Source organism: Protopterus annectens, chromosome 2.part1 (assembly GCF_019279795.1).
Source record: "Protopterus annectens isolate FY-2018-M chromosome 2.part1, PAN1.0, whole genome shotgun sequence".
Lineage (NCBI taxonomy): Eukaryota > Metazoa > Chordata > Ceratodontiformes > Protopteridae > Protopterus > Protopterus annectens.
Window position 1 is genome coordinate 1,992,890,934 of NC_056729.1, and position 26,589 is coordinate 1,992,917,522.

The 26,589-nt window shown below is 41.2% G+C and overlaps 1 protein-coding gene across 1 annotated transcript in view; it reads left to right on the forward strand.

The window, feature by feature from the left end:
• Window positions 1–26,589, forward strand: part of COL21A1 (collagen type XXI alpha 1 chain) — a 4,597,064-nt gene that overhangs the window by 1,645,026 nt on the left and 2,925,449 nt on the right. The gene's annotated exons all lie outside the window — the stretch shown is intronic.

The window sequence follows — 26,589 nt, forward strand, 5'->3', positions numbered from 1 at the left end:
TATTGAAAATAACATTGATGGACAGACTCAGTCAAATAAAGAAAAACAATATCTAAACTTAGCTTCGCTATATTTTCCTGGCTGAATCTAGGAGAATTACTATGCCCTACTTCCTTAATAGAGCAAGGCAGATGATGTGGTGAATGTTTCTTCTTGTTGTCAGGCCCAATACAGAATACTCAATACTGAGACATTTCTCTTTGTAATATCTGACATGTCCAAGATGGCAGGCAGTATGACCTCATCTGGTCACCTGACTCTAGGTTCTCACACTGTTCCCCTTTGAAGCTTGAGACCGGATGTTAGCATAGATGTGATAAGATGCATATCAAAGTTTTGCTAATGTTTATGGCAGTACCTGGGGCTTCCCCTCTTTTTACTGAGCTAATGAACAAAGGCTTCTTCCAGACATGCCGTCTCCAGTTCTGTTCAAAGCTGTGAGATAAGCACTTTCGTTGCCCAGCAGGTGGTCCAATTAACAGTATTTTTCTTAAAGTAGGAAGTAAGCTAGCTGTTTAACTCCTTCTCTTCCAGTGTCCTTTGCTAACATATATACATACAGCCTCACATGTATATTCCTTCTCTGGCCAGCAGGACCCACTATGGATACATTTTTATCACTAGCAACTTTACAAACACATTTTGATTTTCAAATGCCATACAGTTCTAATACATTTGTAACATAAGCATCTGTACAAATCGGTTTGATATTCAAAGGACATAAACTTTTTTACAGAACTCCAGCTGGCTATGCTGGCAGTAGCCCATATCGTCACTCCCCCCTTTCTACCCAGCTCCACATCAAACAGTTTTTGAAAGGGGCTGTTCGTATCCACCTACTTAGAAGACAGGTGGCTCCTTCTTGGGATTTAGAGAAACAAATCATGTAAATTATTCATTTATGCTTAAGTGTTTTCAGACTTTACTTTTGAGTCAAGTTATTTATCTCCTTGTCTTTTTTCCAGATTGAAAACCAGGGGAGAAATTGTTAATGCCAACATCCTGGAAAAGTTGGTCCATTTCCAACCAAGGGTACAAAGGTTCTAGACCTTGTACTCACAAACATGGGTGGGGGGGGGCAATGTTCCTCACCCAATGTAATATCTTCGCTCATCAGATCTGACCATAAGGCAGTATTACTTGAAATAAAAATTAAATTAGGACATCCAGCGAAACCAAACATTTTTAGGAATTATTCCAAGGCTAACCTCTCTCTACTATGTAACACCTTGGCTAAATTCCAAACACCCCTAAACCCAGTAAAAACCATAGCATACACTGAACTGTTTACAAATATCTGTACAGCCATGTTGACAAAGTCAAAAGACAAGCCGCCCTTTTGCAATCACAGTATCAATTAGTTATACGACAAAAAAATCTCGCCAAGCGTAGGAGGAACAAAGCCATACATACTAAAAGCCCCTTGACAAATCCAGACAGACAGTTAAGAGGGTTAATTAATACTTCAAAGGCTAAATCTGAATAAAAAAATAGCTTCTCAGGCAAAGGAAAACCATAGAGCTTTCTACAGCTATGTCTGTAACTTCAGAGGAAATACACAACACTGTGCAGAACTTATTGTAATGTAAATGGCATCACCCACACTGAACTGGAGACCATTGCCAACATTTTGGCTCACAGGTTCAGCTCAAATTTCTCCCCCCACTTTCCCCCGATAGTCCAAAGGAAATACTACATAATGCAATCCAGCCATTACTAGGGAACAGGTCATCAATGCACTTTCCAAGGCCAAAAACACTGCATTGATGGGCCCCGATAACATCCCAGGATGTTTAACATGACCTTTCTGGTCCACTTGAATCACTTTTCAACTGGAGCCTCCAGTCAGGTTTTGTGCCCAAGAAATGGAAGATGACCACAGTCATTCCCCTGCACAAAGGAGGTCCAACCAGTGATCTACAGCCCCATAAGTCTTACCAGCCTCATATGTAAGGCTATGGAAAGAATCATCATGGACATGATAAATTTATTTATTACATTTGTTAACCAGGACAGTCCGACTGGGCCAGGAGCCCGTTTTCAGCAGAGGCCAGGGGAGAAATCTCCACAACAGTACAATATATACATTGTAAGACACAGCATTTGTTCACTGTACAGTAATTTTAAGACAGTTAATATACAGTTTATACTTACAATAACATAAGACAGTTTAGGCAAAGTTTGATACATAGGATAGCATTTTTTACTCGAGATTTGATAATTAACCTTGTAAATAGTTTCCTATAAGCAGTGTTGGCAAGGTAGCAAGGAGGGAATTAATACAAAGGAATATTTAGTTGGAGAGGGATCAGGGAGAATTTGTAGCAATAGTGATGATAAATACCAGGATTAGCCTGTGGTAAGGCAGGAGCAAAACCAGTGGTTAGTTAGGTAGTTTATTAGTAGTTGTGTGTTGTTGAATATGTGATGGTGTGGGTTTTTAGTAATTGCAGGAGGGAGAGTATTCCATAATCTGGTAATTTTATTGGAATAGAGACAGTCACCATGGTAGTTATTGGATTTGGTGACCTTTCCTGCACTTAAGATTTTGTTGGATAAGATTGGAGAGGACAGGGCAGTTAGTGGGAAGCTGAATTATTTTGTGGACCATTGATCGTTGGTTCAGAGCCAGAAGGTTAGGGAGTTCAAGCCATTTTAGTTGAGAGAGCACAATACAGTGGTGAGTCCTGTGTAGGGCATTCAAAGCAAATTTTGCAATTTTGTGATAGCAGGATTATAGATTATTTAGGTCCGATTTGCGAAGGTTGGTGAGTATGTGGGAACCGTAAAGGAGGGGTGAAAGTAGGTGAGAACGGGCTATGGCAAACCTGGCGTTGTGGGACAGGTATGGTTTGGCACTATATAAGGTGCCAAGCTTGATGTGCACTTTTTTGATTGTTAAGGAGACATGTTTTTCAAAAGTTAGATTCTCATCAATAGTGACCCCTAGGAGTTTGGTAGGAGTTGCGGGTTTGATCCAGGTGCTGTGTGAGGAGTAAATTGAGAGAGGGGCATTACAAGGTTTTTTTTTTTTTTGTTAAGATTATAAGTTTGGTTTTGCTTGGGTTAAGAATTAGTTGATGTTCTGAGAGGTATTTTTCTATGCTTAAGAAGGATGATTGCATTTTTATTTGAAGTTCTTGGGGTGTTGGGGCAGAGCAGATAAGGGTATTATCGACTGCATATTGGACGGTCGTGGCTACTTTAGTTGCTGTCTGAGATCATTTGTGAATAGGATGAAGAGGAGACGGCCTAGTATAGAACCCTGAGGCACGCCAACAGAAATGGGGAGAAGGGGGGAGAGAGTATTTTGCCATTTGGTGCCATGCTGCCTATTTGAAAGATAACTGAGGAACCAGGACAGAGAGGGTGGGTTGATGCTGTAGGTAGAGAGTTCATTGAGTAGGAGTTGGTGGGAAATGGTGTAGAAGGTTTAGACATGTCCGGAAGGATAGAGGAGACTGCCTGGCCTTTATTTAGTAGTTGATGAATGGTGTTTGTAAAAGAAATTAGGGCAGTGGAAGTACCATGTTTGGGTATGAAGCTGTGTTGTGAATGGGATAAGAGATTATTTGAGAACAGATAGTTGAGAAGCTGTGCATCTATGCATTTTTCTAGGATTTTGGTTATGGGGGATAGAATAGCGATGGGGCGGAAGTTGGATAGATCTTTGGAGGAACCTTGTTTGTGGAGTGGGATGATATGGGATATTTTCCAGAGAGTAGGCTCATAATGTTCAGAGACTTGAGTGACTGATCAAGATAGATATGGGGTAAGCAATGGATTGGGCTGCACATTTTAAGAATTTGTTTGGGAAATGGTCTGCAGCCAGACAGCAGGGTTAAATTTGGCTAGGAGAGATTTTATGAAGCTTGCTTGAATGGGAGAAAAACTAAAGGGGTTAGTGTATTAGGGAAGATGGTAGGGAGTGTAATAGGTGTAGTAGGATGGTTGTCTAGAAGGGAGGTAATGGAATTTTTGAAGTTGGAGTTGATCTGGGTTTCTATGGGTTCGGTGTTAGTGGTTATTAGGGGTATGGGTAGGGGAGTGGCCTGGACTTAGGAGATAGTTTATGTTATCTCAGACTTTACGGGGGGGGGGGGGTTGGTGTTCCTATTGGCAGGCAAGGAAGTACATTTGCTTGTCTGCTTTGATTTGTTTTTTTGCTAGATTCCTTAGCTGTTTATAGATAGTTAGACTAGATATGTTTTTGGTGGTATGGAAGTCTGACCAGGTTTTATCTCTTTGTTTAAGTAAGAGCTTGGTTTCTTTTGTTAACCAGGGCAGAGGCTTGGATTTTTTGCGAACTTCTCTAAATGGGGCAAGGTTGTTGAGTATGTCAAAGAAGGTAGAATTGAAAAATTGTACTGCTAGGTCAAGTTGGAGATATTTTAGAGGGGGTCCAGTCAAATTTTTGTAGGATCTGATTAAAAATTGAGGGTGAGAAGCGTTTTTTGCAATGAATGTATTTGTAGGAGATGTTAAGATAGAGTGTGTACACATTTTCTGTAAAGAAAAGTGGAGGCATGATCACTGGGAGAGTTTGGAAGGCAGCCTGCTATGTAATTTAGGTTGGGATTGTTGGTTAGAATCCAATCTAATGTAGACTGTATTTTGGTGTGTTTGTCGAAACATGTAAGGCAATTTATGGCCTGGGTGAAATTGTAGAGACTGAGGAAATTTGTAGGGTTATCAGATGTACAAGTTTGCCAATCAATGTTGAAATCACCAAGAGTAATTGTTTCTTGATTGAAATTAAGGGATGCCCATAAAAGGAGGCTTTTGATGATGGGTAGGGTGTTATCAGGAGGGAGCTAGACAGCTATGGTGATAATTGTTTTATTAGGATTTATTTCAAGATGAGTGGTTAGGGGTATAGTGTATTCTAGGTCAGGTGGGGAGCAATGGAATTGTTCCATTTTAAGGGTATTCTTAAATAGTACAGCTACACCACCACCCCTTTTATGTAACCTGTCTAGTCTGATAATGTTATAGCCATGTGGGGTAACTTCATTGTCCTTGATATTTGGCTTTAACCAGGTTTCGGTTATAACTATTATGTCAGGGTTGTAGGTGGCAAAGGTGGCTTGGAATTCACTAGCTTTGTTGACTATACTACGAAGATTGAAATTGGTAAGTAGTAGTTCTGAGTTGGATGTTTTTGGGAGTGGGGGATAGGGTAGGTGTTCAGGTGGGTAAGTGAAGAGTTAGGTGATGTATGTGGAGGTGAGGGGTGTAATAGGGACCTGGGTTGGATGTCTGCACACAGTTTAATTTTAGTGATAGAGAGTAATGTGAGATCTTATAGTTTAATTGTTGAGCTAGGGTGACAGTGGAATAATGAAGTTGGACAGAGGGTATTTAGGAGCTTGAAGGAGGGAAGTAGGTATGTAGAATTGTTATATAGTTGTGGGCAGATGTCAGAGAAGGAGTGGGATACTGGGTTAGAGGTAGTTGTTGGAAGTGTAGGAGAACATATGTGTATAATGTGGGTATGATGTAGTGAAGTGTAGTTGTCGGTGAGAAAGATAAGAGAAGTAGGAGAATATTAGATGTAAGGCAGTTGAGATATTGCATGGTAGGCAGTAGGTAGGGTAGGAGAGTTGAGAGGATGTGGAAGGTGTCAGGTTGAGGGTGGAGGGTGGAGAACTGTGCTGTGAGTTATAGGGGGTGGAGTTGAGGGGATGGAATTGGAGTGGGACTAGTGGGTGTGGAAAGGGGGAAGGGGTGTGGTAAGTTAGCAATAAGTCAGAGGAAAGGGGGGTGGATAAGAATGGTGGTAGAGTAGGGGAGCTGAGTGAGCCCGAGCGAAGCAAGTTGAGCTGAGCACTGAAGAGTTTGGCGTAAGAATACAGTGTAAAACGGTGGAAAACTAGCAAGATATGTCTTGCCTCAGGTTGGTGGTGTTCTGTATCATGAGGGTGCTATCTAACTATGCAAACAGTGAGCTAGGAATTGAGGGAGGTTTTGTGAGGGTAGGACAGGATTCAGCAAAATAAATAATGCTGTTTTTATTTGTATTTCAGCTACCCAGCTAGTGTTTTAGTTTTAAGGTACTGCCAGGGAGTTGGACTGGAAATATTCAGACTTTGCTAACTTGAAAAAGCGTCAAGCGTTCTAGGCAAACTGTGTTGGTAGGGTACATTTGGTAGAATAGTGAATGTTCTTTTGGATGGGAAATCTGTCCTTTAACCCTATGGGAGGCGGGAGAGCGATTACAGGTTGTTTAATATCTAGGAGGCACCCAGGGAGTGAGCGAGCATGCCATTAGTTACAAATAATCCAGGGAAGTTGCAGGTATTACACCTAAAGCCAAGTAAAATGGCATTGGGAGAGCTACACTTGCAGGTCAGATGGTGGGTTATGGTGGTTGCTAGATGACTGCAGTTTCCCCGCTGATCTTTTTTTTTATTAAAACTGACTTAGATAGGGAAACTGTAAGAGAGGGAAAAATAGAACATGAGGGGTGAAGGTAAGAGCAGTAATAGAGCAGAAAATAGTTTAGCAATACAGTTTATGTACAATGTCCTAACCATTTCCAAACTATTGCTAGAGAGGCTAACTTTAGATATTGAACACAGCCAAACACTGTTGCTACAATGCACCAGTGGACTAGAGATTGTGCTGGCCTAATAAAGTTCATTGCTACCAAGCTAACACTACTAAGTGGCCTAGAAAACCTTATTCACAATATCTAGCTGCAACATTAAATCATTAACATAAATGTAGCAGAATAAGGTACAATGTGTATTAGAAACAAAATGCATTAGTTGAAAATACAAACAGAGGCTAATTTGGTTACAGTTCTCCTAACAATGTGCTACAGAAACTGAGATTTCAAAAGCAGACAGCTTGCTAGCCCAGTAGTGATTAAGAGCATTTGCTCACGCTATGTGTGACCATATTGTGGTCACTCTAACTGTACAGAAGACACAAGCAATGATTTTAGCTCTTCAGGAATAATAGTTTTAGCAGAAAAAATGCTGTTGCTAATAACTAACAACACATGGCAGGCATACAATATTCTACAGTATGCTACAAAATCAAATGAGCAGGATGCTACACACACATTAACAGACTTGCGAACATAGTGACCACATGTGAAGCAAATACAGTGCTGAACTGGCAAACACAATTGTAAAGGGTGGAAAACACAAGCAGTTCTCGGTTTGAATTTAGTCAGTCATTTGAAATACATTTGCTATCACGCAGATCAGAAAACTATAGCTAGGACTTGATAGTAAAATACAATCCAACGTAGTTACATATATTGCAATAGTAATGACAAAGAATAAGTCCACGGATAGTGAACCATAAACACAATGAATTGTAGAAAATAATTCCCTTACATGGCAGGCACACTAACTCCTTGGGCATATGTGGGATGATTCTAACTCCATGGGTGTACTTGGGATGATTCTAGGGACGCTCTCCAGTGATTTGAAAAATAAATGAGGACATAGGTAACGTGTATACACTGGACCCATCATAGTTTGGCTTTGTTAAAGGAAGGTCATGCATATTATATCTGGTAGACTTTTTTGAGAGGGTTACCAAAGCAATGGATGAAGGTTAAGACTGTGCATACAGCTTACCTCAACCTGGCCAAGGCTTTTTATACAATACTCCACTCAGGCATTATAAACAGGCTCAATAATGTATGTATAAACCCTTTTATTACCTGCTGGATGTCCAGCTGTCTCACTGATAGGACCCAGGAGGTCAAAGTAGGTGAAGCCACCACCACCAAGAGGCCATTCACTAGCTGAGTCCCTCAGGGCTTGGAACTAGGCCTGCTCCTTTTTGGCATTTATTTATCTATTTCTCTGAAACTGAAGCAAATACTGAAGGTTTATGGCTGACTAATTTCCAGATGATCGCAAGCTGGGGGTTATCATCGAGTCTGCTGCAGACACTGGCACTCTTCAAGAAGGTTTATCTCTGACTAACAAATGGGGCCAAAGCCATGGTCTTAAGCTCAGTGCTAAGAAATGCATAATTGTACCCTTTGCAAAGTCAACCATCCTGGCTAATTACCATGTTGATAATATATCCCTAAGAGTTGACCCAGTGGTCAAGGATCTGGGTACACATGTAGACAGTAGCCTTACCTTCGACCATCATGTGGTCACAGTGGTGAGGAAATCCTTTTATGTTGCACAACTTATAAGTAAGGGTATGGTATCTAGGTCCAAAGAGATCATTATCCAACTGTACTCCACCTTTATCAGGCCAGCCATAGAGTACAGTGCTGCCTTTAGTGTGTACATGACCAGGCATATGGCAGCAATTAGAGCGACCTCAGGGGTTCATTACAAAAAGAATACAAAGTGTAACAAACCTGCCATATGCAGAGAGCCTTAAACCCCTTCCCTTAACTCAGTCTCCTATAGATTCCTGAGGGGGTGATCTATGCCTGGCTTACAAGGCATCTACAAACCCCACACTTCTCCCAAATATTTGTAAGTCAAAGAGTACAAGAAATAGAAGGTCTAGGGGACCTGCATTTTATCTGTGACTTAAACAGAACATGCTGGAGAGACTGATATGTGTAAACAAATAAAGAAGCCAAGAGGTTACAAAATCCACAACAGAATTTAATATACTTAAAACAATAAATGTAAAGCGCTTTTCATCTGGTTGGATCACTGGACTTCTTCAGACAAAAAACAGTACACAGACACCAAGTTTAAATACAACTAATATGTGTCCCAGAGACTGTGCCCCTCCATTGGAACCAGCTTCCCATCCACATGAAGCTGAGTTTGTCTATTACACAGTTTAAGAGCAACCTAGACCAGTAGATGGGAATGAGAAATTTATACTGGGTCTGACATCCATGTTCCTTATGGACAGAGGTAGCTTATAAATGCCTGGCCCTTGATGTCTATTGGGATACAAGACATCATTGTTCTTTTGGGAAAACTTGGCTAGGCTTAGAACTCCCCTATGATACTATATTTCCTATGATGGTAAGAAAAAGGGACAATCAGTGGTTCTATTAATGTCACATACCAGGTTAAGGTCTTTAGAGTGAGTAACCTGTGTACCATTTGACTTATGTATATGCATCATTTCCAATAAAGTAGGGTCAGATATTGCCTTGTATGCAAGGCAGAGATCACCTCTGTCTAGTCTATATGAAACAGAAAAAAGTGACAATGATTTCAAATGATCCCCATAGGACAGATGCTGAAAATCTTGAAATGTTATGTTGTCCTATCTCACCCACCTTCATTCTTACTGGTTGGGTTCGGAGGCAATCCTCGGCTCCAACTCGGCTGCATACTATAGCTTGGAGTCTTTCACTTGGCTCGTAGTTGAACAGTTATCCCATCATGCAGTGTGTGATCCCCCAGATCTCGTTTGCTGCTCAACAAGATCGGATGCTCTTCTCCTTATCCGTGGCTAAGTTTTTGAAAAATTTGTATATTTTGTATTTTGCTTAGCTGCTGTTATTCTATATTTAGTTATAGGTGATTTATATAGTTTTCTCTTTTCTGTGTGTCTGCTGTTTAATTTTTACACCACCATGAGCTTTGCTTAGTTGGCTGCCATTTTTAGTCATAGGGCCTATTTTCTTCCTTACTATCCCGTACGGAAATCTTTAGTGAAGTCCATTTTTTTTCTAGTGTGTGTGTATTCTTTGTTAGTGACTCTTGGCTCATTTGAGTTAGAGAGCCAAGTGCCCGTTTAAATTAGAGGGCTTAACTAATTTTTGTTCCCTAGCTGTTTTTTCTTGTTTAATAGCAGTGCTAGGTTCGTTTGAGTTAGAGGGCCTAGCACCCATTTAACTTAGAGGGCAGAGCTATATTTTACTTTATATATATATATATATATATATATATATATATATATATATATATATATAATCCATATATACTTTTTTAAAATAGATGTGCTGTGTGTTGATATTCTTATAGAGAGCTATTAGGCTTCATATGTTGCGTGAGTTTTTCTTGTAGTTAGTGCTTTAAAATTATAGTGTTTTTAGTCTGTGCTTCCTTTTCATAATGTCTAAGGAAGTTAGAGGGAAGGAATCAAAGCCATTTGGCTTCAAAAAGTGTCAGAAATGTTCACAAAAAATGTCTCTAACTGATGGTCATAGTGTGTGTGTTTATTGTTTGGGGGCCATTTACCTGCAGGAGTCATGTACCTTCTGTCACTTTTTCAGTTCCCGTGTTTTGCAGGAGAGAAAGATTAAGTTGATAGTCAGAGGGCTTCTAAAAACTCCATTTTCTGAAGCTTTAGAAAGCCAGAGTACCTCCTCTAAGCCTAAGTCCCCTTCTTCAAGAACCAACAAACCTTCAAGGAGACCTTCTTCTTCTTCCTCCTCATCTGGTCATTCGGAACCACCTGAGAAGATATTAAAAATTTCTTCCGACAAATCTATCTCTTCAGCTCCACGGGATTCGGAACTTAGAGAGATTATAGAATTGGACAAGCCAAGTCCTTCGGCTCCACAGCTCTTGGAACTGAAAGAGACTAGCTTTTGGAGCTGGTCCACTGCGTTAATACCGGTCTCCCCTACATTAAGATCTCCCATATTGGAGAGATTTTGCTCACCTACCCTTTCCTCCAGGTCCTCTAGAATCTTATCGAATAATGATGTGGATAGGGTGGTGCGCAGACTTCTGAAGTTGCCGGCGCTGGCTAAATTAACTTTGGCTCTGCCAGCACTGGCTAAATTATTTTTGGCTCTGACCCAACTAGTTCTAGAGCCAAGTAAGACTCTTTCATCTATATTGATTCCTCCTCCGAGCTAAGCTAGATCTTCGGAACAGGAGTGCCAAGTACCTCTTGCTGTAGAATCTTCAGTACCGAGACCCAGCCAGGAGATTTCGGAACCATTGTCTGCTCTGACACCCTCAGTGCCTTTTGGGGTGTCGAAGAGCCAAAGCTCTCTGGTCGGTTCTAGGGGGGGATGCTCGGACCCGAGTCTCCTCAGTTCCAAGCTTACCTCTCGAGGCTTCAGCACGGGTGAGCTCGGCTCCTACATTGAGCTCAGAGCTGGTCTCGTTGGAGCCGGGGATTCCATCTACTTCTTCGGAACTGAAGGCATCCTCAGAGCTGGGGGGACCTGCTTTTGAGCTGATGAGTGTGCTGTCCCCTCCTACAGCTGTACTCAAGGGTACTCATAGTCTTCCCCGTAGGGCAGTGGCGTCTGTCTTGACACTATCCCTTCATCAGGACAGTGGAGATTCAGGGCCTCAGGTAGCCCCATTGGGTGAGTCCCACTCTCCAGAGGCCTCCCCAGAATACCCTTCTGAGGAGGTTCATTGGAAGAAAACATGCAAGCGGAAGCATCTGGACTCACCAGATGACTCAGTCACCTCAGACACTGACCTCGAAGAGTCAGAAGTGTCCCCACGGTCACCCTCTGAAGATATCTCCTTTGCAGATATCTTAGAAATCCTGAAACAGAGAGGCACCTGGAAACCCATTAACCCTTCTGATGAGGAGTCGGTTTACCTATAGGCCTTGAGATCTCAACCTTCAGCCTCCTGGGTGTCCTCACCTTTTGATGAACTAATGGAATTGGTTAGTCGAAAGGCATGGGAGTCACCAGACACTATGGAACCAGTCCGTAGGAGACGAAATAAATTCATAACATCTCCAGCAGAAAAAGATTTTTTTATTAAAGGCGTCCCTGTAGATGCTATGATGGTGGCAGCAGCCACCAAGAAGGAACTTTCTGAAACATCCTCATCTGTCCATCCCCCGAAAAAGGAGTCTTCAATGATGAACAGATATAGGAAGCGTATTTTCTCGTCAGCGACTTTTACCCTTCGATTGCTGAACTACCTTTCGCACTTCACTACGCTACAAAGATATCTCCTGAAGGAGATACTCTCCAAGGTTCACTAGCTGCAGGGGTTTCAGACAAAGTGAACTCTAAGCTATCCACCTTAAATTCCATAGTTAACTCCTCCATGAGGCTGATTTCCTATGCAGCGGATGGAGCGAGCAGGGCAGTGGGTTCAGGAGTTTCCCTAAGGAGACACTCCTGGATGCATTTGTGTAATTTTGCGGAACCTTTTAAGTCTACCTTTGTCAATGCCCCTTTCGATGGTTCCTCACTCTTTGGACCAAAAGTCAAAGACACACTCACCGTGAGCAGGAAGGAAAAACTCTCTCTGCCATTGGAGTGCGCTTTTCTATCCCTTCCAGACCCTATCTTAAGGTTCAGAAAGGTAGAAAAATGTGGTTCAAGAAATCCCAGGGAGTTTTTCAGGATGCACGAGGTGAATCCTTCCCCAGGGGCAGAGGGGGAGGCAATAATGGTAGACACTGTCCACGAGGTAGAGGGGGTCCGCAAAATCAGGGTGTCTGTAATTCCTTTTGTGGTCAACCTTTTCAGCGATGCTGAAAGGAGGCCCATCTGTCCTACTCTGGAGGCAGTTGGGGGGGGGGTGATTATCTTTGTATCCAGAAGCCTGGCGAGATATCACAAAAGACAAGTGGGTACAAAGTATAATATCCAGAGTTTATTCCATTCCCGTCCCACAACTCCAAAGGATCCTGGACTTTCCACCCAGTCTAAGGGAACAGGCAACTATAGAGATTCAAAAGTTGCTAGCCAAAAGAGTTATCCAAGAAGTCCCCGCAGACCAAATAGGATTCGGAACTTGCTCAAGATTCTTTTCAGTGCCAAAAAGAACAGGGAACGGGAGACCCATATTGGATCTCAGCAAACTAAATGAATCTGTAAAGAAGTTCAAGTTTTAGGGAAAGACGATTGGATGTGCTCACTAGACCTCTAAGATGCATCCTGCCACATAAAAATGGACAGAGTATCGAGGAGTCACTTATGCTTCCTGCTGGGAGCCAGTCATTATCAGTTTCAAGCTCTGCCCTTTGGTCTCACTACAGCCCCCAGAGTGTTCACCAAATGAATGCCAGTACTCATGGCTCACTTGAGACGGTTAAGAATCCAGGTTTTTCCATATCTAGACGACTGGCTCCTGACTGCCACCACCAAGCATCTACTACAACAATCAAGAGACCAAACATTACAAATTTGTTCTCAATTAGGGATAACAATAAACTTAGGGAAATCTGCCTTGTCACCATATTACCTTTATAGGAACAAAATTAGACACCGTCTCTATGATTGGAAAATTACCTGCAGAAAAAGTTTTGGTACTTAGACAACAAATTTCCAATCTCCTGCCAAAGACAGAAGTAACAGTTAAAACAGCCCTGAAAGTTCTAGGAATGATGGCATCAGTGATTACCCTAGTTCTTTAGCCAGGATGCAGATGGGGAATTCTCCAGTGGCTTCTCTTTTCCCAGTAGTCCTTACAAGTACTTCCCATGTTCTACCAGATCAGAAGCACACAGTCTTGCAAGAAGGATCTAAGATGGTGTCTACTTTCCAGTCATGTCACTTTAGGTCGACCCTTTATTCCATAACAACCTCTGGCAACAGTGACCACAGTCACCTCCCAGATAGGGTGTGGGGGCATTATCTGGGGTGGACGGTCCAAGGCACATGGCAGGAACATGAGATCCATTTGCATATCAATGTCCTAGAGATGAGAGCAGTGCTCTTAGTGTTAGAAGCACTTCAGGACTCTGTTCCACTAGGAACAATTGCAATTCAGTCAAACAATGTCAGTGGTTTGGTACATAAACAAGCAAGGAGTAACCAAGTCTTAACCCCTTTGCTGAGAGGCTCTCAGAGTAGGGTAATGGGCAATCTCTTCCCACCACTTTCTGATAGCAATGCACATCCCGGGGAAGTCCAATTTGATAGCAGACAGACTGAGCAGAGCAATTTTTGATGCTTCACGAGTGGTCCCTAAAGAAAGAGATAGCGGAGAGGATATTATGGAAATGGGGCCAGCCTTGCTGTGACCTATTTGCCACTCCCATGAATGTCAAATGCTGTAGCTATTTTGCCCTAAGCACCCCTTTAGGGGAGTCACCCAGGGATGGTCTTGTTCACGACTGGCCCTTAGGACTACTGTATGCATTTCCCCCATTCCCATTAATACCACAAGTCATTTAGAAAGCCTACTCACTGGGAAGCAGGATAATGCTCATCGTTCCATACTGGCCTCATCAGCTTTGTTTTCCTTTCCTCTGGCCACATCTTCAGGAGGAACAGTGGACTCTGGACCTAGTTCCAGACCTTCTGATTCATATGTCAGGGACCCGCCACCCCTCCCTTCAAACCCTCAATTTGACAGCATGGCTGCTCCAGTTCCCAACTTAGTCAGGCTTCACAATTTTACACTAGTAGTTGTGGTGGTGCTGCAGTAGCGTTGTCGCCTCACAGTTAGACATTGCACGTTCGATTCTCAGTTAGAGCGTCTTCTGTGTGTCGACATGCGTGAATGGGCATTCCTTCGTTGAAGGTTGTGCGTTAGGCCCGGCAAGCCAGCATGTAAAAATCTACTGCCAATCATTAGCGGACCGGAGTTCCGCTGTGGCGACCCCTAACTGGGAAAAGCCGAAAGACAGTTTAGTTAAACACATCCTGGTATCCTCACACAAGACTACAACTAGGAGACTTTACTCTTGCAAATGGAAAAGGTTCTCAATCTAGGCACAGAGTGAAAACATCGATCCCTTTTCTGCTCCAGTCTGTTCTATTCTTAAGTTCCTGCCAGAGCTTTTTCAGCTGGATTCACAGCAGCTACTGTCAAGGTGCAATTAGCTGCAATCTCAAGTTTTCATATAGGTGATGGGACTTCGAACTTGATGTCACTCAGATTATGTAAAGCCTTTTTAAAAGGTACTTGCTTATGAAGAACTCCCATTAAAGAACCACTGTCACCATGGGACTTGAATTTTGCTCTAACATATATGACCTTACCTCCTTTTGAACTCTCATCATCTTGTGACCTCAAATTTCTGTCTTGGAAGGCAATTTTCTTAGTTGCCATTAACTCTGCAAAAAGAGTTTTGGAATTGCAAGCTTTATCAATCAAACCTCCTTATTTAATCTTCCATAAGGATAGGGTATTTCTCTGGACAAACCCATCATTCTTACCTAAGGTGTGTTCACAAAATAACTTAAACCAATCTATTGAGCTGTCATTGTTTTTCCCCAATCATGGCAACAAGGCAGAATACAAACTACACCAGTTAGATGTGCATAGACAACTTCGCTTCTATCTACATAGAACCAAAGATTTCAGACAGTCTGATCAATTAAGTTTGTTTCCTTTTCAGAAGTCAAAAAAGACATGCCAGTCTCTAAAGCCTATGTGTCCAACCTGCGGCCCGCGGGCCGCATGCGGCCCTCAGAACTCTTCCATGCGGCCCTCAACCTCTAACTGCAACATTGATGTACGCATGCCCCAAAACACTTTTTTTTGTTTTGTGTTTTTTGCTCCCGTGACCTGTAATGCTAATGCCATTGTGTGCATGCACCAAAGCCACCCTTCTAGTTTTGTTTTTGAGCCAAAAAAGGGTCTGTGTGTTTACACCATTATTTTGCACCAAACAATCAGTGTGTGTGTGTGTGTGTGTGTGTGTGTGTGTGTGTGTGTGTGTGTGTGTGTGTGTGTTCTCACTGAAGAGGGACTCATGTATGGATTTGCCACTGTTGCCTTTGAAAGAGACAGCAATTACCTGTGTTAATAGATAAGTACGGAGTGAGTGAGTGCATGCATGAAAGCAGAATTGCGTGTGTGAAAGTAGAAGAAGAGTGTGTGTGTGTGTATGTGTGTATATGTGTGCATGACAGAGAGGGATGCATGCACAAAGAGGCTAACAATGATCAGTGTACCTACTGAACACAAACAAGTTAGCTCACAAATACATCATACATTAAGAGTACACTTTCATTAAATTGCGACTTTCCTGACAGGGAGAGTGTTGTATTGAACATGAACTCATACCTCTTAACTGTATGGATTTTCAAAGAATGTCTGGATTTTTGCCTCATCTTCCAATTTGTGTCTTTTGCTTAGGAAATAAAAGTAGTCATCCAAGGTAATGCAGTTCCAGGGAGTAAGAATGAGGCAGCAGCCTAGGGTTAATGGGTCAGTAGTGGAGTAGTGGACTGACTATGTGGGTCTGTAGTATATAAGATTGTATTGTTTTTTCATTGGTACTGCGGTGGTGGTGCTGCGGTAGTGTTGTCGCCTCACAGTTAGACGTTGCCCATTCGATTCTCAGTTAAAGCGTCTACTGTGTGATGACATGCGTGAATGGGCGTACCTTCGTTGAAGGTTGTGCGTTAGGCCTGGCAAGCCAACACGTAAATCTCTACTGCCAATCATTAGCGGACCGGAGTTCTGCTGTGGTGACCCCTAACCGGGAAAAGTCGAACACACACACACACACACACACACACACACACTGTTTTTTCATTGGTGGGTTCTAAGCAGTGGTAGATTGAACAACAGTAAGCATAGCTTTGGCGGATCATCAATACTGGTAAATCAAGTTGGCACAATGTCATTTTTTAAATGTTGGGGATTTTAGTGTGTATGTGTGTGCTTATGTGTTGGGAGTGCTGCAACAGTAGATGATTATTAAAGACAGAGACTTACGGACTGTAGAGAATATGTTTCTTTGTTTCAAACCTAATACTTGGGTATGCATGCCAGAAGTAGATTTTTTAAGACATAGCTTCTTGCCATTTACAGTGGATGGATATTTACATTTAATGGACAATGTATTAGCGTGGGCTTGTGGGGTTCTGAAGGATGCCAAGTCTACCACTGCCGATGTCTTGTAAAGTGACGTGGAAATGGATATTGGGATGTTACTGAAAAAAATATAGTAAGTGGGCTTAGAAATATAGTTTAATTAAACAAAGTGTACTTTCAGTTTACAGGCCATAATTTAATTTCTTTCAGGTAGTCCAGATACTGGTAGATTGTATACCATTAGACTTAATTAGGGAGAGCTGTCATTCTGGGGAAACAAGCAGCCCTAGTTTCAGTGAAAGCTCTGTGGTTGCTTGCAGGTAGGAAGTTGCAGGATGTTGATGCAATGTGTTTTATTTATTATTTTAATGCATTTGTCATTTCAAATCATGGTTTTCTTTGATGCAAAAGAAGGCAGGACTGAAAGAGCCATATAATGTTTAACTGACAATAATGGGATAGAAAGATTATAAGTGATGTATAATGTTTGCAGCTACAGTTGTTTCAATGGTGTCTGTGATGCATAACTATTTTTGGGCCTGTGTCCCACTTTTATTTTTTGCTTTGTCAAGATTTCTTGCTCTAAGGTTGAGAGGTATGGTTCCATACTAAATTAGAAGTTGTATTTACCTTGGAAGACTTTTCGGCATAATTATGAAAAACAGAGCCTATTTAATATCTCTGCTTATTTCCAATATAAACTGCCATATAACCTTGCAAATAACCTTCTTATTAAGCTACTTTACTTCTTTTGGAATTGTCAGGTATGATTCATCTGTTCAGACATAAGCATAGAGTGCTAATGTGACGTTTGATTTCTTGCAGCAGTCTGTGGTTTACATAATCACAATAACTTTTCTGTGTTTCTGGGTGTGTAATTAGTTTAACAGTTTTAAAAATGTTTTCCAAAAATAAATAAATATATAATAAATAAATAATCCTCTTGAGACTTTGAACTATTGACAAAGTCTGGGAATTTGTTTTTTTCAAAAGCGAAGGTCAGCATTACAGCTCAGTAAACTGTCAGTCTGTGAGTAACTTCTGCACAAATTAAAATGTCTGAATGTCAAATGGCTTTAGAGTGGAGGGAAGTTTATTTTAATTTATTTTATTTTACATTTGTTTACCGGGAAAGTCCGACTGGACACAGGTCCATTTTCAGCGGAGGCCCGGGGAGAAAAGCTCCAAAAATAACACCAAACAATATAATACAATACATGAGAGAGAGAGACAGCAAATTATGGATGTAGTACTCATACAATATGGCAGAAATTACATCTCGTAACAGTGAGAATCATTGAGGTACAGAATAAACTTAAAAACATTTTTTTTTTGCAGTTATAATCACAGCAAGGCAAATATCAATGAGTTAAGTTTTTAGGAGAAAGCTGTTTGTACATAGCTGAAGCTCTGAAACAATCTTTTGGTATGGATTAACCTGGGGATTGACACAAGTTATATGTTTACACCAGTATGTAGCATTATAGTTTATGGTTTTCTTATTGATTTACTTTTTGCCGATCAGTTGTTTGTAGATTTATTGATGGTCCTTTTGGTGGTTGGAAATTACATGGATGAATCCATCTCTATTATGATTTTTTTTTCAGATATTTTGACTTCCAGACAATTTCATTCAGTGGGTTGGTGTCATGTGATTACTGAGGGTGCCTATTTTAAAAGTAGGGGCTTATGTGTGTGTGTGTGTGTGTGTGTGTGTGTGTGTGTGTGTTTTTGGCATTTAGCTTGAGGCCATATTTCTGGCACCAGTTATTTGTTTGGGTGAGACCCTCTTATAGCTTATTCAGAATTGTTTTATTAAGCCAGTAATGTGAATTCTTTACTTTATTGCAAATTTGTTGGGTTATTTTTGTGGATTATAGTACTGTAGGACTGCTGATGTTGACTTTTTACGTATTTGGACTGCTGGAATGGTTTTCCCAGTGAGAAATGCTAGTGCTGTAGTGAATATCTGTTTATTGTAAATATATATATATATATATATATATATATATATATATATATATATATATATATATAGAGAGAGAGTGAGAGAGAGAGAGAGATATATTAACTAAGATGTTAGAGTTAACTGTTAGATTATAGAATTAGAATTAGAATGAGAATTAGAATTTTAAGGCAAATATTAGGCATTTATTACATTTATTCATTGTTCAAATGCACCTACAGTACAGCCAGGAGGTTGACTGTGGTCTTCCGGAGCAACAAAAGAGTTAACTATATGATATATTTTATATGCGGCCCCAAGACCATTTCCGTTCACTCAATGCGGCCCCAGCAAGTCAAAAGGTTGGACACCCCTGCTCTAAAGTCTCGCTCTCAAACTGGCTCTCAATTGTATTACCTTCATTACCAATTCAGATAATAGGCAACTACCTTTCAAAGTCAAGGGTCACTGTACTAGTGCCATGGCAACGTCATCTGTTTATTTAGCTAAACTATCAATGGACAGTATTTGTGCTGCTGCTACATGGGCAAGACCTCACACATTTATCACTCATTACAAAGTGGATTTGGTCTCCAGAGACAGGGCCTCCTTTGGTTCCACTGTGCTGAAAAGTGTACTCCCATGAGCCACCCTGGGAATATGATGCTAGGGATGCTGTCTCAACCAGTAAGAATGAAGGTGAGATAGGACAACAGAACATAAAGAAGTTATGTACTCACCATAACTTTCCATGTTTGTTGTCCATCTTGACATTCATTCTTATGATTCCTCCCACCTTCCCCCTGCCTAAGACTTCTAGAGAACCTGGAGGATTTCTTTCCTTGATCAAGGAGCTCCTCTGGCTTTCTTCCCTTTTAAGTATCCTTTATTATAGGACTAGTGTACACACATGGCTTATGGTTAGCAGCAAACAAGATCTGGGGAATCACACACTGCATGATGGTATAGCTGTTCAGTCATGAGCCAAGTGAAAGATTCCGAGCTATAGTATGTGGCCGAGTCAGAGCCAAGGATCAGCTCCGTACCCAACCAGTAAGAATGAATAGTGAGATGGACAACAAACATGGGACATTATGGTGAGTACATAACTTCTTTTTTTCCTTGTAAGGAACCTTTGTCGTCTCTACAGTTGCTGCAGGTGCTTGGAAAGGTGTATACCAAAAGGGGTGTTGTACCCATTTATTGACCTCATGAGGGAAGAGTACAGGGAGGTTATAACTTCTTTTTTTTTTGGAGGCAATGCCCCATACTTATAAGATGAGCACTACAGAATGCCATTCTTTCCACTGTGGAGACATGGTGGTCAAAGGTAAAGTTGCTGTCAACCTGTGTGCCCAGGTCTGTCACCACTGAGTACATACTTAAGATGTGTCTATTGATGTGGTAGTTAGCAGGAACATTGCTCCTTCCGAAAGGGATGATAATACATTTTTTTGCATTGAGTTTAAGTCCATGATTTTGGCATCAGTCATTTGTTTGCGTAAGACCGTCTTGTCGGATGTTGACATCATTTGGAGATTCTATGACTGCTCCCAGTTTGCAGTCATTAGCAAACTTTGTCAGTCACAGACCTTTAGTTTTTGCTTGTGTTTCAGAGAAGTAGATCCCAAACAGTAGACGTCCCAGAACTGATCCCTGTGGAACACCTCTGGTTACAGGTTTGCTGTTGGAGGTGGATTCCCCCATTTTGACTATATGGGTTCTATCAGTGAGCCAGTTAGTGACCCATCTAATGAGGGTTGATACCTAGTGGGGTGAGTTTGTCATTCCAAATATTCATTCTCATTGTAGCAAGTCATTTCTAGGTAAACACAGGGCCCATTCTACCAGAACTTTGGCCTCTTCTGATTTTTTTTTTTTTTTTTTTGAAAAAGGGTGGACAATAGAATTTGGTCCTTGGTGCATGCATTTACAAAATTTTCCAAATTAGATTCCTTTTCTATGTCCAGAGCAGGTTTTGCTAGAGCTATATTCAATGGACTCCTGGATTCTGACCCTTCTACCTCCTCCTTTTCTTTCTAAGCTTTTGTAATCTACCCATATAGTTAGGTTAGTGCAGCAGTGATCTAATGATGAGCATGAGCATACCACAGTTGTGTAAGTTAATTTACCATAATTATAGATGTTTAACTAGATCATTGTTGAAGTAGGGATGCTGTCCCTCCAACCCATTTTCTGTTATGTTTTGTGCCAGGGTGTGTGTATTTCTATTTACCTTGGTTCCTAGCATATATATAAAAGACAAGGCTGAAGCCTCCCTTCTTGGAGGTAAGAAAGCTCTAAAAGTTTGGCAGCCTAGCCACTGATTTTATACTGCTTTCCTGAAGCTCTAGGTGCACTATATTCCCAAATGTATGCTTTGGATGAATACTATTAAAATGTAAATAATGATTCACTCTTAACTTCCTTTTTGTTTATCAAGGTAGTATTATTCCTATTGATAACACATTTGTAATCATAAAGCTTTATAGAAGCAACTGATTAATTACATTTGAGCCATAAGAAACAGTTTAAAGTAAGCAATCTATCAAAAAAAGAAACATAATGAAAATGTTATCCACATTTTTCTTTTTTGTATAATACAGTTTAATTTCTAAAAGGATTATTTTCATTGTATGCATATTTCTCTTCCCAATTTGCTATTCTTAAATCAGCATAAATATTAGCTTTACTCATTACTGTTTCCAGTAGCAAGCTGTAAATCTTATCAAATGTAAAAACATTTTTGGATAGTCTCAGTTTTCCTTGCTGTAAAACCTCTTTGTTGACAGAGAAGCCCCATTTTACGTGGACTGTCTGTAGAAAGAAAGTCTATATCTAAGATTACAATAGCAGTATGTATAAACTCTCTTATAAAATAGCTAATCTTTAATAAAACTTTTCATATTACATAAGGATGGTTTTAATATATGTATATATTAAAATCTATACTATATATATATATATATATATATATATATATATATATATATATTATTATTATTTATTTATTTATTGTTTGTTAACCGGGTTTGTCCAGCTGGGCTTGTGGCCCTTTTTCATTGGAGACCCGAGGAGAAAAGCTCCAGTACATAGTATAAAAATCAGAAATTCACAACATTACAATATACAGAAAGTGACCACATTACAATAGACATGATAAATTACATAGTACAAACTGTATAGAAATCACCGTTTTTACAATAAAATATATGTTGCATTACATTTAGAAGGCTGTCAATTTGATTAATTCAGTGATCCAACCAATACCTGAAACAACAGGTTGCATAGAGGAGTGGGGAAGACTTTTATGTACTTTGGGCATCATAAAGAAAGAATATGTTCATCTATAAAGAAAAATAATATTAGGGCTCATTACATACAGATACTCATATAATTCTGATGTTAAATCATTAGCCAATTACAAACTTAACTGCACATTTTTAACTTTCAAATTCTTTTTCATACTTTCATCCTTGTAACTGGGCTAAATATGTTAACATCAGGCAACAGGTGAGAGACAGAAGTCATATAATCAGCCTTATTCATTGCTGTAATCCCCATCACCCATGTCTGCCTGACTTTTAATAATTTCAGTATTAGATTTAAAATTGTCAGAGCTACTTGCTCATCAGAAGTTAAGTTATACATTTTAAAACTGGAATATCATGATGCAATTTGCAAATCTGCTTTGCATAACTGCTATAAAAGGTAGAAATGGTGGGATTAACGATAATAGGTGTAAAGGTACTAGTTCCGTTTAAAGTAAAATCACCTTTTTTGGCTTTTTCAGTAAGCAACAATTTTAAATTTGAATTACATGCAAAAGGTCTATTCGGTCAGGCAATCTGCCAGATTTCCATAATTTGTCAGGGCAGATCTAAGTCATTTATTCAGCAATGAAATGTAAGATTCATTTAATATGTAACCTGAAATATTAATTACTAAGTTCCACTGAGATTTGCCTCATGTTAGTGGTCCTCCTTGACTGCCTTGTCCATTGCACCCCTTTTTCAATCTCCTGTCACCCTTTGGATTTGTCTCTTGCCCCTTGCTAGAGCCTCACTGGGATTATAATGGAAAAGAGGTTTGCAGAGGAGGAAATTCATCTAGTGAAGATAAATTAGCATCACTTGCTGTCCTTGCACTACAGTATTTTGTTGACATTGCTATCAGATGATGAAGAGGCATCTTGTGCACATACACACACACACACACACACACACACACACACACACACACACACACACACACACACACACATGCACACATACCCCTCCAGCACACACAACTAAGCAATACTTAACTGGTGTGGCACTAACAGCCCTGCTGCTGCCATAGATATCAGTGGGTATGCACCATTAAAAGCCTGTGTCCACATTCATTGCTACACTTCCCAAATAGTAAGGTAGAAGTTGGTTTTGAGTCGCTTCACCTCACTATAGCAATCCTAGTGAAAGGCTCTGGAGATGTGCGCATGGCTAATTTATATTAACTATACTTCTGGGAATGCCACATTTGAATTCAACTTTCTCCAGCAAGATTGCTGTAGCAGTTCATCCTGTATCCTTGTTACCTTCTTATGTTTGTATAGACATCCCATTGCAGAGCTGCTGCCCATACAATTTTGCATCCCTCACATCACCTGTTTCATTCCGTGGAGGTGTCTGCCCAGTCTTGGCCCATGCACTGACAAGAATATTTTTGATCCAGCTAACAACATCTGATTATCTAGTACATATTAAGGTAGGATAAATCAAGAAACATGCATATATTGCTCATAAGGATGTCATTAAACCTTCCAGACATCATGGCTGCTTCTGAGACTTGACTGATGCAAAAAATTCTAGGCACAGAAATTGTTTCGCTGATTTATGACCTACTGCATTCTAAATGGAAACAAAACTATTTGAGTGTTTGCTATTTTTCATTGTTTAAAATTCACCTGCTCTTTATCTGACGTGGAGAATTCCCTACTGTGTACACAGATTAGCCGGTCTTATTTAGGTTAAAGTCAGCAATTTCATATTATTCTGTGTTGCCTGCATCTTTTCCCTTACTCCCATATTTCTTGTGCTGAAGAGGCCCTGACTTTAAATGTGAAACATGAGCTCACGACGTTATTAGGTGTGTGATTTTGGTTGCACTGCTCTGAGATGCGACTGCATGAACTATATTCCACTTGTTCTGATAATTTTGCTGAGCTCCTTCTACTTCAGGAAATTAAAACTTTATTAAAAGTAATTTTGTTTAGCAGTTTTAAATTACTGTAACTGTTTTTGGAGTATTTATACTGAAACTGATTTTTTTTTTTTTTTATAAATAATTGCTTGATGTCATGTAGTCCTATCTCACCTTCATTATTACGTGTGGGTTTGGAGCCGATCCTCGGCTCCGACTTGGCTGCTTTTAGAAAGCCTGAAAACTTCTGATTGGCTGATGGCTAGGAGGTATCCCATGGTGCATGAGCACATTCCCCAGATCTTGTTTGCTGCGTCTTCAGTCGGAAGCTTCTTTTGGTTGGCCGTGGCTAAGTGATTCCGTTTTATTATTATTACTGCTTATTGGGAGTTTTTTGCTTCTAGTGAAGTTTTTCTGTCATAGTCTATTGCTGACAGTCTTTATTGTGATTACCGATTTGTGTCTTTAACCGGATTTGACCTTACTGTCATTTTTCAAAAAACTCTTGGGCCTTTTGGCCATTTGTGTGTGGTATCCCGTGAGTGTGTGTTTTTCTTGGCTAGACTGTTTAACTTAGAGGCTCTAGTTTGTCTCTGTTTCTTTTCTTGCACTAGGTTCATTTAAGTTAGAGAACCTAGTAACCCCCTTTTTTCTTTTTTATTTTGTGATGATAGGGCTAGATCTGCTTAGAGAATCTAGTTCCTCTCTTGTTGTGTGAGTGTGTTGGTTTTCCTCTGCTGCCATTATGTCTAAGGAGCCTAAAGAACACAAACAGTCAGGCTTTAAAAAGTGTATTAAATGTTCGCAAAAAATGTCCATCACCGATGGACATGGCATCTGTGTTCTGCTTAGGGGCCATACATCTACAAGAAACTTGTCTTTTCTGCCATTCTTTCAGCGCTAGAGTACTCCAGGAATGGAAGAATAAGCTGATTTTGAAAGGCATGTTGAAGCCTTCCTTCGAGGAAGACCTAGCCAGTTCTTCCTCCTCTGCTAGGTCGCATTCATCCAGGAAGGATAAGGGCAAAACCTCTAAACGGCCTTCTCCGGCCCCAACGTCTGCCTCTGAACCTCCACAGAAGTTACCAAAATCTGAGTTGGTCTCTGTCTCTTCGGCTCCACAGTCTTCGGGACCGATTGAGATTTTGGACATAGACCCTGCAGTATTGGCACCAAGTGTTTCGACGCCGATCACTAGCAGTCCTCTTCGGAGCCAGTCAGTGGATATTCCACCATTCTCCCCTACTCTAAAATTGCCTAAATTGCAGAGAACGAGGTCTCCCACATTGTCCTCCAGATCCTCCAACCCAGATGTGGCCTTTGGAGCCGATATTGCCAACCGTGTGGTTGTCTCGGAGCCGAGTTCCACTCCAACTCTCTCGGCGCCATCCGAAGTGTCTAGGGTCCAAAGCTCTTTGATCGGCCCTGAGGGGGACACTTGGAACCGAACTTCGGCGCCAAGCCTCCCTGTTGGTGCGTCGGCCCGAGTGAGCTTGGACCCTTCATCGTTCTCAGAGCCAATCCTTTTGGAGACATCAGCACCTAAGTCCTCTTCGGAGCTGGGGCATCTTTCAGAACCGGAGGAATCAGTCTTCGTGAAGATGAGGAGCATGTTGGATAGTTCATCCACCCCACATAGAAGTACCGATGCTATACTCCCCCAAGCGCAGACTACAGTCTCAGCATCCTCTCTTCCCCAGGATGGCCGAGACCCACAGCCTCAGGACCCCCATTTGAGTGGCCCCCGATCTTCCGAGACCTCCCCAGAGGACCCAGCTGAGGAGCCCCCTCGGAAGAGATCATGTAAGAGGAAGCATGTAGACTCCCCTGATGAGTCTCTCACATCTGACACTGACCTTGATGAGTCGGAAGGGTCCCCTAAGTCGTCCTCTGAAGATGTCTCCTTTGAAGACATTTTGGAGATCCTCAGGCAGAGAGGCGGCTGGCCCACTATTACCCCGTCTGATGAGGAGTCAGTGTACCTGTAGGCTTTCGGGTCTCAACCCTCAGCTTTGTGGGTGTCTCCCCCATTTGATGAATTACTGGATCGTGCGAGTCAGAAAGCATGGCAGACTCCTGATGCCGTGGAACTGGTCCCCAGGAGGCCGAATAAATTTCTTTCTGCCCTTAAAGACAAATAATTTTTATCCAAGGGCTTACCTGTTGATGCCATGGTAGTGGTGGCGGCCACAAAGAAGGAACTAGCAGGGACTTCTTCTTCTATCCATCCGCCCAATAAGGAATCCTGAGCGATGGATAAGTACGGGAAGCGTATCTTCTCTTCAGTGGCTTTTACACTCCAATCGCTGAACTATCTATCACACTTTACGAGACTTCAGAGAGATCTCCTAAAGGAGTTAGGAGACACTCTTCAGGGTTCCTCTACTAAGCAGTCCCATCTGCAGTATCTACTCAGTTGGCTACCCTAACATCCATTGTTAACCCCTCCATGCGGCTGATCACGTATGCAGCTGATGGTGCGAGTAGGGCGGCGGGTTCAGGAGTCTCCTTAAGAAGACACGTCTGGATGCATCTATGCAACTTTGCTGAGCCTTTCAAGTCTACATTCACTAATGTCCCCATAGACAGATCCTGTCTTTTTGGACCCAAGGTGAAAGATACCCTCACCAGGTGTGAACAGGAAGGAAAGACTCTCTCTGCCGTGGGAGTCCGTTTTATCATTCCTTCTAGACCTTACCCTAAAGGTCAGAAGAGTGGTAAAATGTGGTTCAAGAAATCACAGAGATCTTTCCAGGATGCACAGGGTGATTCCTCCTTCAGAGGCAGGGGAGGAGGAACTAATGGTAGACGTCGCCCTAGAGGCAGGGGAGGCCACAAAATCTGGGAGGTCGC